We start from the raw sequence: 13760 nt of genomic DNA, 5'->3' as shown, positions 1-13760 counted from the left end.
ATGGGAATGAGTGTGGGGTGGGGGGAAGGGGAGAGGGGTTGAGAGAAGGGAAAGAGGGAGGGTTGGGGAGAGCTTGGGCGAGTGGGATGGTTTAGATGGAGGAAGGGTGAACATGGGAGCAGGGAAGAAGATATCTTAATTAAGGGAGCCATTTCAGGGTTGGCAAGAGACTTGGCTCTAGAGGGGTTCCCAGGTGTCAAAGCGGATGTCCCCAGCTAGGTCCTTGGGCAGCAGAGGAGAAGGTGCCTGAACTGGCCTTGTCCCATAGCCACACTGATGAATATTTTGCATATCACCATAGAACCTTCATCTGGCGATGAATGGAGATAGAGACAGAGACCCACATTGAAGCACTGGACAGAGCTCCCACAGTCCAGATGAAGAGTAGAAGGAGTGAGAAGATGAGCAAGGAAGTCAGGACCACGAGGGGTGCATCCACTCATGGAGACAGTGTCAATGATCTAATGGGAGCTCACCAAGGCCAGCTGGACAGGGACTGAACAGCATGTGATCAAACCAGATTCTCTGAATGTGGCTGACAATGGGGGCTGACTAAGAAGCCAATGATAATGGCACTGGGATTTGATTCTACTGCATGTACTGGCTTTGTGAGAGCCTAGTCTGTTTAAATGCACACCTTCCTAGACCTGGATGGAGTGGAGAAAGCCTTGGACTTCTCACGGGGCAGGGTACACTGACTTCTCTGAGGACTGGAGAGGGAGGGAGGAGGGGGAGTGGGAGGAGTGAGAGGGAAATGGGAGGAGGTAGAAATTTTTAATAAATAAATAAATAAAAATAAAAAAGTGTAAACAAGTTTTAAACTAAAAAAATTATGTTCATAGGAATTTAATTTTAGTTAATTTTCTCTTCTTAGTACTCATTTCAAATATTTGAAGAGTTCTGTATTTTGCTATAAATTACTATTCTAAAAGAAAAAAGAAATTGTTAACAAATTTTAAAACTTGTAAGGAAATTGAAATATTTATAAGCAATAATTAGTCATTATTAATTTATAAGCAATATGAAAGTCAAGGGCAAACAGAAGTTTAAAACATGAGAAAAGCAAACGTACGCTTAAAATGAAAGCTCGCACTTACCCTGTGCTCTGCTCCCTTGAGTAAAGTACTGCCCCAAGAAGACATCTTACTCTTTCACATAAATACTGTTCATATTTTATTTTTTTATTTTTTTCTGTTCATATTTTAGAAAGTACTTGTTAATGTACATCTTGGAAAAATCTCAAAATGATATGAAACATCTCAAGGAAGTTTGATTAAAAAATAAATCAAAACAAAGCAAAGACTATTTACATATATCTTCATAGGTCAAGAGAAGAAGCTTCTTGGAAGCTAGCCATTCCTGATAGAAAAGATCATTAGATCTTTTAAAACTTTACTTGTATATACTGTGGTGGTACATGTCTTTAATCCAAGCACTTGCGAGGCAGAGGTTGGCAGATCTTTGTGAATTCAAGGACAATCTGATCTACAAAGTGAGATCCAGGACAGCTGTAGGAGGTTCTTCTGTTCATGTGTAGCTTTCATTGGTTAATGAATTAAAAAAAAAAACTGCTTTGGGCCTGATAGGGCAGAACTTAGGTAGGCAGAGAAGACAGAACTGAATGCTGGGAAGAAGAGCAGAGTGAGAGTCGCCATGGCCATGAATCTTCTGCCTGAGATGGATGCTGGTTAGTATCTGGCCGGTAAGCCACAGTCACGTGGTGATGCATAGATTAATAGAAATGGGTTAAATTGAGATGTAAGAATTAGCCAATAAGAAACTAGAGCTAATGGGCCAACTAGTGTTTTAATGAATACAGTTTCTGTGTGGTATGTTGGGGGCTAAGCTAGGCAGGAAGAACAAAAGGGCCCTCCTTGTAACACACTTCCAAGACTATACAGAGAAACCCTCTCTCAAAAAACAAAAAACAAGAATCATATCTAAATATAAAAAAAGCAATATACAGCAAGCCAACAGCTAACATCAAATTAAATGGGGAGACAAAGCAATCACTAAAATCTGGGACAAGGCTGTCTGCTCTCTCCATATCTTTTTAACATAATTCTTGAAGTTTTAGCAATAGCAATAAGACAACAATAAGGAGATCAAGGGGATTCAAATTGGAAAAGAAGAAGTTAAACATTTTTTATTTGCAGATGATATGATAGTGTATATAAGTGACCCCAAAAACTCTACCAGAGAACTCCTACAGCTGATAAATACATTCAGTGAAGTGGCAGAATACAAGATCAACTAAAAAAAGTCAGTAGCCCTCCTATACACAAAGAATAAAGAAGCAGAGAGGGAAATCAGAGAAATATCACCTTTCACAATAGCCACAAATCGCATAAAATATCTTGGGATAACACTAACAAATGACGTGAAAGACCTATTTGACAAGAACTTTATGTCTTTGAAGAAAATACCAGAAAATGGAAAGATCCCCCATGCTCTTGGATAGGAAGGATCAACATAGTAAAAATGGCAATCTTACTGAAGGCAATCTATAGATTCAATGCAGTCTCCATCAAAATCCCAACACAATTCTTCACTGACCTTGAAAAAATGACACTCAACTTCATATGGAAAACCAAGAAAACCAGGATAGCCAATACAACCTTATACAATAAAGGAACTGCCAGAGGCATTACCATCCCAGAAATCAAGCTCTATTACAGAACTACAGTAATGAAAACAGCTTGGTATTGGCATAAAAATATGATTATCATGAGTGAGGTAACACAGACCCCCCAAAAAACAAATATGGTATGTACTCACTCATAAATGGATACTAGTCATAAACAAAGGGCAATGAGCCTATAGTTCAGGATCCTAGAGAAGCTAAGTAATAAAGGTAAACATAAAGAAAAACATATATAGACCCACCTGGAAATGGGAATCAGACAAAAATTTTGGAGCAGGGGGGCAGAGAGTAGAAGGAAAGGGAGAAGGGGGTTTGAGGAGTATTTGAGTGAATACGATAGTCAAGATGGAGGAAGAACAGATATGAGAGCAAGGATTGAGATATCTTGATTGAGGGAGCCATTATGGTGTCATCAAGAAACCTGACTCCAGAAAAATGCCCAAGAACCCACAGGGTTGACCCCAGCTGAGACCCTAAGCAATAGAGGAGAGGTTGTCTGAACTGACCTTACCCTGTTGTCAGACTGATGATTATCTTAAATATCACCATAGAACCTTCATCCAACAATAGATGGGAACAGAGGCAATGACCCACATTGGAGCACAGGACTGAGCTCCCAAGATCCAGTAGAAGAGTGGAAGGAGTGAGAGTATGAGCAAGGAATTCAAGACCACGAGGAGGTCATCCACTGAGACAGTTTGCTTGAGCTAATGGTAGCTCACCAACTCCAACTGGACTGGGAGTGAACAAGCATAGGAATAACCAAGCCCCTCTGAAGTGGGTAGACTGATGGGCCATTGATAGTGACACTGGGATGTGTCTGTACTGCATATACTGACTTCATGGGATCCTATTCTCTTTGGATGAAAACCTTGCTCAACCTAGATGTAGTGGGGAGGGCCTTGAACTTTCCACAGGGTGGAGTGCATGGCACTCCCTTAGGATTGGAGAGGTGGGGGAAGGATCTGTGGAGGGAGGTGGAGGGGACTGTGAGGAGGGAAGGGAGTGGATATTTGGATTGGTATTTTTTAGGTAATAATAAAAAAGAAAGAAAAAAAAAACAAAAAAAGGAAACAAAAAACAAAAACAAGAAAAAAATGCATGCATATAAGAGCTTTTTATGGTATGTATGTGTGTCTTTATATATATGAATGTCAAGTGATTTTCAAATGTATATATATATGCTCATAGATTTATGTATATATTGTCTGATTTCTAAAAAAAAAATGCATTGGTGAGGATGTTAGTCACATTCTCCTCTCTCCAAGGACTTAGAAGGGATCATTGTCTTTAACGATACAGCTACTGGTAAGTTATCCGTGATCCTGGAAATTATCCACTATTAGTCTCCTCACAAGCAAAAAGAGGACATGAAAGTAGAGAGGGTTCCATTTCAGAGGACGTTGAGGAAGATAATTGGGAAGTAAAAGTGTAAAAGAAAAGAAAAATACTTTGGACAAAAATATATACATGAAAGATTTTATCCATGTGTTTGTGAACAGGGTTTTTCTATATATCCCTGGCTATATTGGAATTGATTATGTAGACCAAGTTAGCCTGGAACTAACAGAGATCTACCTACCTCCTGAGTCCTGAGGTTAAAAGAGGTACCCAGTCTACTCTGCTAACTCATTGCTATTTTCAAGAAATGAATAATCACCTTACAGATTCTATGTATGACTATGACCAGGTTCTCTTTTGAGGGCTGCATGAATGTTTGGATGTGGTACTGTATATACACACATAAAAAATAACTGCAAATTTTATTATTATTTAACTCATTTCTTTAGAAATTCATTCTTATTTCTATACAATATGTGATGATGTAGTTAAGTCAATATTATGCCATACATTGTTTGCACCAGCTAAAGAAATGATTATTTTCCAGCAAAACAATTCAAAAGATCACACAAAATTTAATACTTGAGGAGTTTGCTGCATTCTCCAGCATCAATATTACGTTGTAGAGTATTTGATTATATTTCCACTTTTCTTGCCTTCGTTTTTATTTCTTCTTAACACAGCCAGATCTCTTACAGTCTGTGTGGTCTGAAAAGACCAGGCTTGCAGTTGCAAGGACATACAGTTTGTGTTACAAACTAAGTATTGGTTGTTGGTTGTTACAGTTCTCACTGAAAAATTGTGAACATAATACATACAGTAACAGCTCTCCCAGAAGCAACCGAGTAGCAAAATTACATTTCATGTACAGGAAGCTGTTGCTTACTGCAGTAGATTGTATGAGAGTGGAACAGGCCTTGCTATACACATGAATGATGAGCAGAGCAGAGCTGTGGTGACTCCTAAAACACACACGTAATTATTTTATGAACTGCTTAAAATAACTCTTGTTTCCTGCTCTAGGATAAGGAATCACATCATCTCCCAGCCTGTAGAGCAGTCCACAATCCTCCACATTAAACCTCTCCCCTAACAGTACTATCATCTCTGGTCTACACAGTCTGCCAAGCCTCCAACCACTCCTTATTCTCTACACACATTTCTCCTCCTCAGAGTCATCCAAAATACCTCTGCACTTTACCTTTACCCTTGTTTTGTTTGCCTCCAGTACATATTGTATCCTCATATCATTTTCAAGGCTTAAATGTATCATTATATAATTTCTGAATTTTCTTCCCCCAAACTTTCGTGCTTCAGAGAAAAAAAAAAAGGAGTGGATTACAGAACAGTAGGATTAGGACCAACTAAACATATTTTTAAGTAACATTCATCAACAAGAATTGAAAAGTATCTTCGCAGAGTTTAGAGACACAGTGCCTCCATGATAACCCAATGCACTTGTTTTTAACTGAATGTCAGCCAGGACTGTTGTGCCAGATCTATATGCCACTATATTCCTGAAGCATTTAAAAGGCACTTAAGCATCAATCAGCTTCATATATCATTGGAACATTTTGATAACAGCCTTCTTGCATCTGTCTAGAATACTTCATTCTTTCCACTACTGTGGCACTAGCCCTTGCATTAAAAACAGAAGAAAGAGGACAAGGACTGCTGATGGAACAGGCTGGAGTCAGAGAACTCTACAGGACCAGGTCTGATTCAGGGACCTCTTCTAGAGCTGGCCCTTGCAAGCTCCTCAGAAGCAGGTACAAGGGAGCAACTGCCAAAGGAGCAGGTCTGAGCCAGGGAAATCTGCAGTAACAGGCCTGAGCTCAAGTAGGTACATGGGAGCTACTGCCAAATAAGCAGGCCAGAGACCTCTGTGGGACTAGGCCCAAGCCAGGGACCTCTTCAGGAGCAGGCCAGAGCCAGGGACATCTGAGGGAACAGGCCTAAGCTAGCAATCTCCATCAGAGGAAGCCTGAGATATCAACCTCCTCCTGAGCAGGCCTGAGGCAGAAACCTCTGTAGAAGCAGGTATGAGTGAGCAGGCCCTAGTCAGAGATCTCTGAGGGATCACTGTGAAAACAGGTCTGAAGCCAGCGACCTCCACGGGAGCAGTACTAAATTACCTCTGAGTTTGCAGAGCAATCCCCAGGAATGCTGAGCAATGTGCAAAGTAATTGGAATTGTGGCCCTGACTGCACCATGAGGAGCAACCATCTGAGCCTTGGATCCACTGGCACCTGGAAGATTGACCACCAGAGACACAGACCCAACTGTACCAATCAGATGAAAAGATGGGTAGACAAGGTAAGAACACATTCAACACCACAAAGAGCAGTACTATACCAACAAAAACAAGTGATTCTACAAAGGCAATACTTGAACATGCCAATATAGATGAAGCAGAAGAAAATGACCTAAAATAATAACTTTAGGAGAATGTTTGAGTCCCTTAAAGAGGAAATGAAAAATTATCTCAAAGAAATGGAGGAAAAAACAAACAAAAAAATTGAAAGAAATCAACAACAACAAAAACAGAAACCGAGGGAATTCCAGAAATGGAAAATATGAAAAAACAATCAAGAACCACAAATGTAAGCATAAAGAGCAAACAGCAGAATACAAGAGATGGAAGAAAGAATCCCAAGCATTGAAGATAAAATAGAAGAAAAAGACTCATCGGTTAAAGAAAACATTAACTATAACAAAAGCTGAACACAAAGTATCCAGGAAATATTGGACACCATGAAAATACAAAACCTAAGAATAATAGCAATAGAAGAAGAAGTCCAACTCAAAGGCTGAAAATATATATAACAAAATCAGAGAAGTAAACATTCCCAACTTAAAGAAAAATATACATATGAAGATACAAGAAGTTTACAGAACAACAAATAGACTGGATCAAAAAATGTCTACTTGCCACATGATGATCAAAACAATAAACATACAGTATGAAGACAGAAAATGAAGAGCTGCAAAGGATAAAGGTCAAGTAACTATAAAGGCAGAACTATCAGAATTATACCTGACTTCTCAGTGGAAACAATGAAAGCCAGAGGGTCCTGATCAAGCATTATGCAGACATTAAGAGACCACATATTCCAGCTCAGACAACTATATCCAGCAAAATTTTCAATCACCATACAAGGACAAAACAAGATATTTCATAACAGAACCAGATTTAAGCAATACCTAGCCACAAACCCAGCCCTACACAAAGTACTAGAAGGAAAACTCCAACCCAAGGGAGTTAGCTACATCCACAAAAACACAGACAATAGATGATCACATAGTAGGACATTCCAAAGAAGGAAAATACACACACAATAACATCACCAACAATGAAAACTAAAATAACAGAAACTAGCAATCACTAGTCATTAATATCCCTTAATATAAATGGACTCAACTCACCTATAAAAAGACACAGGCTAACGGATTGTATATGAAAAGAGAACCCATCCATCTGCTGCATACAAAAAAACACAACTTAACCTCATACGCATTCATCGTCTCAGAGTAAAGGGTTGTAAAAATATTTTCCAAGCAAATGGACCTAAAAAGCAAACTGGTGTAGTTATTCTTATATCTAAAAAAAAAAAAAATAGGCTTCAAACTAATATGAATAAAAAGAGACAAAGAAGAACATTTCATTTTAGTCAGAGGAATATCCATCAGGAGGAAATCTCAATGCTGAATTCTATGCCCCAAATACAAGAATACCCTCAAATGTAAAAGAAACACTTCTAAAGCTTAAATCACACATTGAACTCCATACACTAATAATGGGAAACTACAACAACCCACTCTTACCACTGGACAGGTCTACCACAGAAAATTAACAGAGATATAAGGGAACTAACGATGTTATGACTCAAATGGACATAACAGAGATCTGTAGAACATTCCATCAAAGCATAAAAAAAATATAACTTTTTCTCAGCATCTCATGGAACATTTTCAAAAATTGACAACATACCAGGTAACAAGGCAGACTTCAACAGATTAAAAAAAAATGGAATAACCCCATATATCTTACCGGAACACCATGGCCTAAAATTAGAATTCAACAGCAACATTAATTTCAGAAAGCCCACAAACACACGGAAATTAACCAATGCTCATCTAAAACATCAATGGAACAAGGAAGAAATAAAGGAAGAAATTAAAGTTTTCCTAAAATTCAATGAAAATGACCACACAACATACCCAAATTTATGGGATACAATGAAAGCAGTGTTCAGAGGAAAGTTCATAGCACTAAATGCCTACATAAAGAAGCTGGAAAAAGGCAACACTAGTGAGTTAACAGAACACCTAAAAACTCTAGAAGAAAAAGAAGCAAATTCATCCAGAAGGCCTAGACCAGAGGAAATAATTAATTTGAGAGCTGCAATCAGCTTTTGGGACTTGGCTCTAAGATGATTAAAAAAAGGAGAAACAATAGTCATGTCAAAAAGGGCCGCGGCTGTGTGCAACCAACTCGTTGCACTGACTGCGCTCACTGTGTGCCCAAGGACAAAGCCATTAAGAAATTCATCATTAGGAACAATGTAGAAGCTGCTGCCATCAGGGACATATCTGAAGGAAGTGTCTTAGACGCCTATGTGCTCCCCACACTCTATGTCAAGCTGCATTACTGTGAGCTGTGCTACTCATAGCAAGGTGGTCAGGAATCGATCCCGGGAAGCTTGGAAGGACCGAACACCCCCACCACGATTTAGACCGGCTGGTGCTGCACCATGATCTATGCCAAAGCCCATGTAAAGAGGCTTCATAAAGACAGAAGAAAACACCTTGGAAAAATAAAATGGGGCATATACTTTAAAAAAAAAAAAGAGCTGAAATCAACAAAATTGAAGCAAAGAAAACAATACAAAGAATCAATGAGAGAAAGAGGTGGTTCTTTGAGAAAATCAACAAAACAGGCAAACCTTTATCCAAACTAACCAAAAGGAAGAGAGAGCAGATCCAAATTAACAATATCAGAAATGAAGAGGACCATAACAACAGACAAGGAAACCCAGAGACTCAACAGGTCACCTGCTTTTTGACAAAGAAGCAAAAAATATAAAATGGAAAAAAAAAATCATATTCAACAAATGGTGCTGGATTAACTGAATATCCACATGTAGAAGAATGAAAATAGATCCATATCGAGATCCATGCACAAAACTCAAGTCCAAATGAATTAAAGACCTCAACCTAAAACCAACTATACTGAACGTCATAGAATCAAAAGTGGGAAGTACACTTGATTGCAATGGCACAGGAGATTACTTTCTAAATATAACCCCAGTAGCACAGACACTGAGAGAAATAATTAATAAATGGGACCTCCTAAAACTGAGAAGTTTCTGTAAAGCAAAGGACACACGGTCAACAAGACAAAACAGCAGCTTTCAGAAAGGAAAAAGAAATTCTTCATCAACATCACACTGGACAGAGGACTGATCTCAAAAATATACAAAGAACTCAAGAAATTTGTCATCAAATAAACAAATTATCCAATAAAAATGGGGTACACAGCTAAATAGAGAACTCTCAAAAGAGGAATCTAAAATGGTTGAAAGACAATTAAGAAAATGCTCAACATCCTTAGCCAGGAGTGAAATGCAAATCAAAACAATTCTGAGACTCCATCTTACACCTGTAAGAATGGCCAAGAACAAATACACTGATGACAACTTATGCTAGAGAGGTTGTGGGGTAAAGGGAACACTCCTCCATTACTGTTGGGAAGCAAACTTGCAGTTGCTTTGGATATCAGTATGAAGATTTCTCAAAATATTAGAAAACAACGTACCTCAAGACCCAGCAATTACACTTTTTAGGTATATATCCAAAGGATGTTCAATCATTCCATAAGGACATGTGCTCAACTATGTTCACAGTAGCATTATTTGTCATAGCCAGAATGTGGAAACAACCTAAATGCCCCTCAAATGAAAAATGGATAAGGAAAATGTGGTACATTTACACAATGGAGTAATATACAGCAGGAAAAAAAATGACATTCTTAAATTTGTGGGCAAATGGCTGGATCTGAAAAACACCATATTGAGAGAGGTAACCCAGACTCAAAAAGGAAATATAATATGTACTCACTCGTGAGTGGCTTTTAAACACAAAACAAGAAAAAACTGTCTACAATTTACAATCCCAGAGAACCTAGACAACACAGAGGACCCTAAGAGAGATGTACATGGATCTAATCTACATGGAAAGTAGAAAAAGACAAGATCTCCTGAGTAAATTGGGAGTATGTGAATCATAGGAGATGGTAGAAGGGGAGAGGACTGAAGGAAAACGTATAGCTCAATGAAAACAATTAAAAACAGAAGAAAATATCAATAAAAAGACATAAATAATCTATGTGTAGAAAGAAAACTCTTAGAGTCAGAATTGTCATGAGTCAGAGCTCTCATGGAGCACGGTCTTTGTGTCCAACAGTTTTTACTAATCTACTGATTCATTCTTCAAACAAACACTGTCAAGTAAAGCTTTCCTCAACATTCATGTCTAGAATTTTTAATGGATTTGGATCAATTATGACAAGTTGATTTTTAAACTGTTACATCAATTTTAAATAAGCTTTCTTGTTTAGGGTATATATCAGTGTATCATATATCATATATGTTACTACATTATCTGCAAAACATATATACATGTTATATATATGTATATCCCCCATTTATTACATATGAATCTATCTACCTGTCACCTATATATCAGTTATCTAGCTACTGCATATTATCTGTCAGTATATAAAGTACCAATGAAATGTGTCTCTATTTCTGCCTATTGTTTATTTTCCTAATAGCTGTCTATAATAAGCCATTTCTTTATGTCTATGTTGCAATCACCTATCTGACCTCTGTCTGCTAAGGAAGACAAAGAATTAAGTCTCATGATAGCTCATATTTTCAAACAAGATTTATTTGAGATGTGTTTGCCCTATACTTCCTTGTGCAACCACCTTTCCTTTCACGGATCTAGTGACCTTTTATAGTTTTCCAACACCTCTCCTGCTCTTATTGTCACTTATAGCTTTATAGACTACAGGCACCTTCACAAACATGCACAAACAATGCAAGTTAGAATATACATACCAGAGAAAATGTGTAGTGTTGCCTTCTCAAATCAAGGAAAAACATTTAAAAAAAATTAGTGGCTAATGATGTCATTAAACAGTAGATATGAATATCAATTCGTCTCTCAAAAGCTGTCTCAGCAATAAAAGAAATATTTTTATACTGAAGGTTTCTCTTTAAGAAAGAGGCATGCAAAATTTCCAAACGAAAATTAATATATTTCTCTTGGATCTAAATCTTCTGTAAGGAAGAAGGGGCGAATGCTTCTAAACCTGACTAGGTAAAATGGACACCTCCACAGATATATTTAGAACTTATTCAAGAATAAGCTCATTTCAAACAACAGGGGAATAAAGGATTATAAAAAAAAATTTAAAAAGTAAGTTGTCAGGAAATGTATGCCAAAAGTTGCTATGGAGGTGATGAAGCCCTTCCGTGAGAGACGTTGTACATTTTAAGAACATGCCCTTTTCTCAGAAATCTTCTACTTCTATGAACTTTCAGATGTGCTGAGGGAAGAGGCAGTGTCTGCAAAGTGGGTTTTCCAGTATGTATTCTTTAGTTCACCTGACCTTTCCAGCTGGGCTCTTTCATTTTTTAAAGTGGTTTCAATCCACATTTCAAGTTCTGTTAGCCTGATACCCAATGTTATAAATCAATTTGAAGTGCTCTTCTATTAGTTTAAAATTTGTCAAAGAATGATCTGACTATGATCCTGTACTTTCCCCCAAAAACATATTCCTTTCCTTAGCTCACTCTAGAAGTCAGATGGAATAAAAACAAAATAAATATGTAAAACAAAGAAAATGCATATCACCTCTCTGTATCAGCTTAATTCTTTTTACACCTTTCCCTTGCTTTATGAAAAGTGCCACATGAAAATTCCTAATGAGCTTAAGAAGAGTGCCCTGCAAGACTAGCAAGGAGATCACCCACTCGTGTATGCATATTCTCACTTGTTCTCACACTGTGCCAGGAACTATATGAGATGTGCTTCCATCATTTAACAACATCCTTTGCTTTGAAAGATCTTATTCTGGTGTGAAATGTAGATTGCAAAATATAAAAGTTTTGAACTAATGCTTAAAATTTTGACAAGTTCCGGTAGCTATTAGGTTAATGTTCTGGTACAGAGTGTAAGTGTAGTTGTGATTTGGGGCATATGCTGGGCAGTATTTCTAAAAGTCCCATATGCTCTGAATCTTGAAGGTTCATAACAATGTCTTTAAGCAAACAACTGGAAAGGGGATTGCAGGAAAGGAGCAGAAAGTGCAAAGACAGAAGAAGGAGTACCCAGCATGCTAAAGAGAACAAAAGATAAGGAAAAGCTGCAGGTGGCCTTTGATTTGTAAATTCAGATGGGCCCTCTTGCTGCAGGCTTATAAAGTAGATTGAAAGGGCTGGGGAGATGGTTCAAAAGATAAAGTGTGAGGACCTGAGTTTGAATCCCTAGCACCCACATGAATCCTCGGCAGTAGCACAGGTCTATAACTCAAGTGTTTACATGTGGGAGCAAAGGTAGGAGATTCCCCAAAACAAGCAGTCCAGCTCTCTTGGCAGGCACTTCTGATAACAGAAAAGGCCCTGCCTTGAGTAAGATGGAAGGCAAGGACTCACACTCAAGGATGTTCTCTGACTTCTACACACATGCTTGGGAACTTGTGGGTAGTTACACTTTCACACACAAATATACACATGGACCTGAACGCAAGAAGCAGATACATGGACACAAATGTATACAACATTCACACAATACATATGGATATTCACAAAAACACATTCACATACACACATACACATATACACACAGACGCCTGTATATTATTGATGCAGGACACAATGTAGAAGCATGTAATTGCGGTGAAAGCCACAATGATGCAGCATTGACTTAGTGGTGGTTGGTGGAATTAATGAAGAAGTTGAAAATATGTGATAAACGTTGAGTGTAAAGGCAATAGGATTTAATCAGATGACAAGTGAGAGTCATAAAGAGAAGAAGAAATCAAGGAAACATTAAGATTTAGTATAAAAAATATGCTACAAATATCCAAAACCGCCGGGCGGTGGTGACGCACGCCTTTAATCCCAGCACTTGGGAGGCAGAGGCAGGCGGATCTCTGTGAGTTCAAGACCAGCCTGGTCTACAGAGCTAGTGCCAGGACAGGCTCCAAAACCACAGAGAAACCCTGTCTCAAAAAACCAATATATAACCACAGTATGGTCCCTATGCCTGTTAGGAAAAGAGAAACAGATGACGAAACCATTAGACAAGCTTTCCAAGAAACACAGTGCAGAAATTCAATCTGGGTTCTCCTTCCCTAAAGGAAGGAAATGAATTCTGCACTGATGCAACAGTTCAAAGTTTTTAATCTAAAAGTTGATGTGGGAGTGATTTCTTATTAATAAAGAAACTGCCTAGGCCCCTTGATAAGGCCCACCCTTAGGTGGGTGGAGAAAACAGAGGAGATTTCTGGGAAAAAGAAGCTGAGTGAGTGAGTCGCCATGATGCTCCCACTCCAGACAGACGCAGGTTAAGATCCTCTCTGGTAAGCCAGCTCATGGGCTACACAGAATATTAGAAATGGGTTAGAACAATATGTAAGAGCTAGCCAATAAGAAACTGGAACTAGCCGGGCCAGGCAGTGTTTGAAAGAATACAGTTTCCGTGT

The 13760-nt window shown here is 38.3% G+C and overlaps 1 protein-coding gene and 1 pseudogene across 3 annotated transcripts in view; one reads left to right on the top strand and one right to left on the bottom strand.

Annotated features, from left to right (window-relative positions):
- The window catches only part of Gria4 (glutamate ionotropic receptor AMPA type subunit 4), a 403578-nt gene that overhangs the window by 372528 nt on the left and 17290 nt on the right, over window positions 1–13760 (bottom strand). The window lies entirely within an intron of this gene.
- LOC126491721 (40S ribosomal protein S26-like) lies at window positions 8419–8764 on the top strand (annotated as a pseudogene).

This window comes from Alexandromys fortis, unplaced genomic scaffold, assembly GCF_014885135.2.
Source record: "Alexandromys fortis isolate MF-2015 unplaced genomic scaffold, M_Fortis_MF-2015_v1.1 scaffold_255, whole genome shotgun sequence".
In the NCBI taxonomy this organism is placed as follows: domain Eukaryota; kingdom Metazoa; phylum Chordata; class Mammalia; order Rodentia; family Cricetidae; genus Alexandromys; species Alexandromys fortis.
The sequence above is the reverse complement of the archived record's forward strand: the minus strand, read 5'-3'. Positions and strand labels throughout refer to the sequence as shown.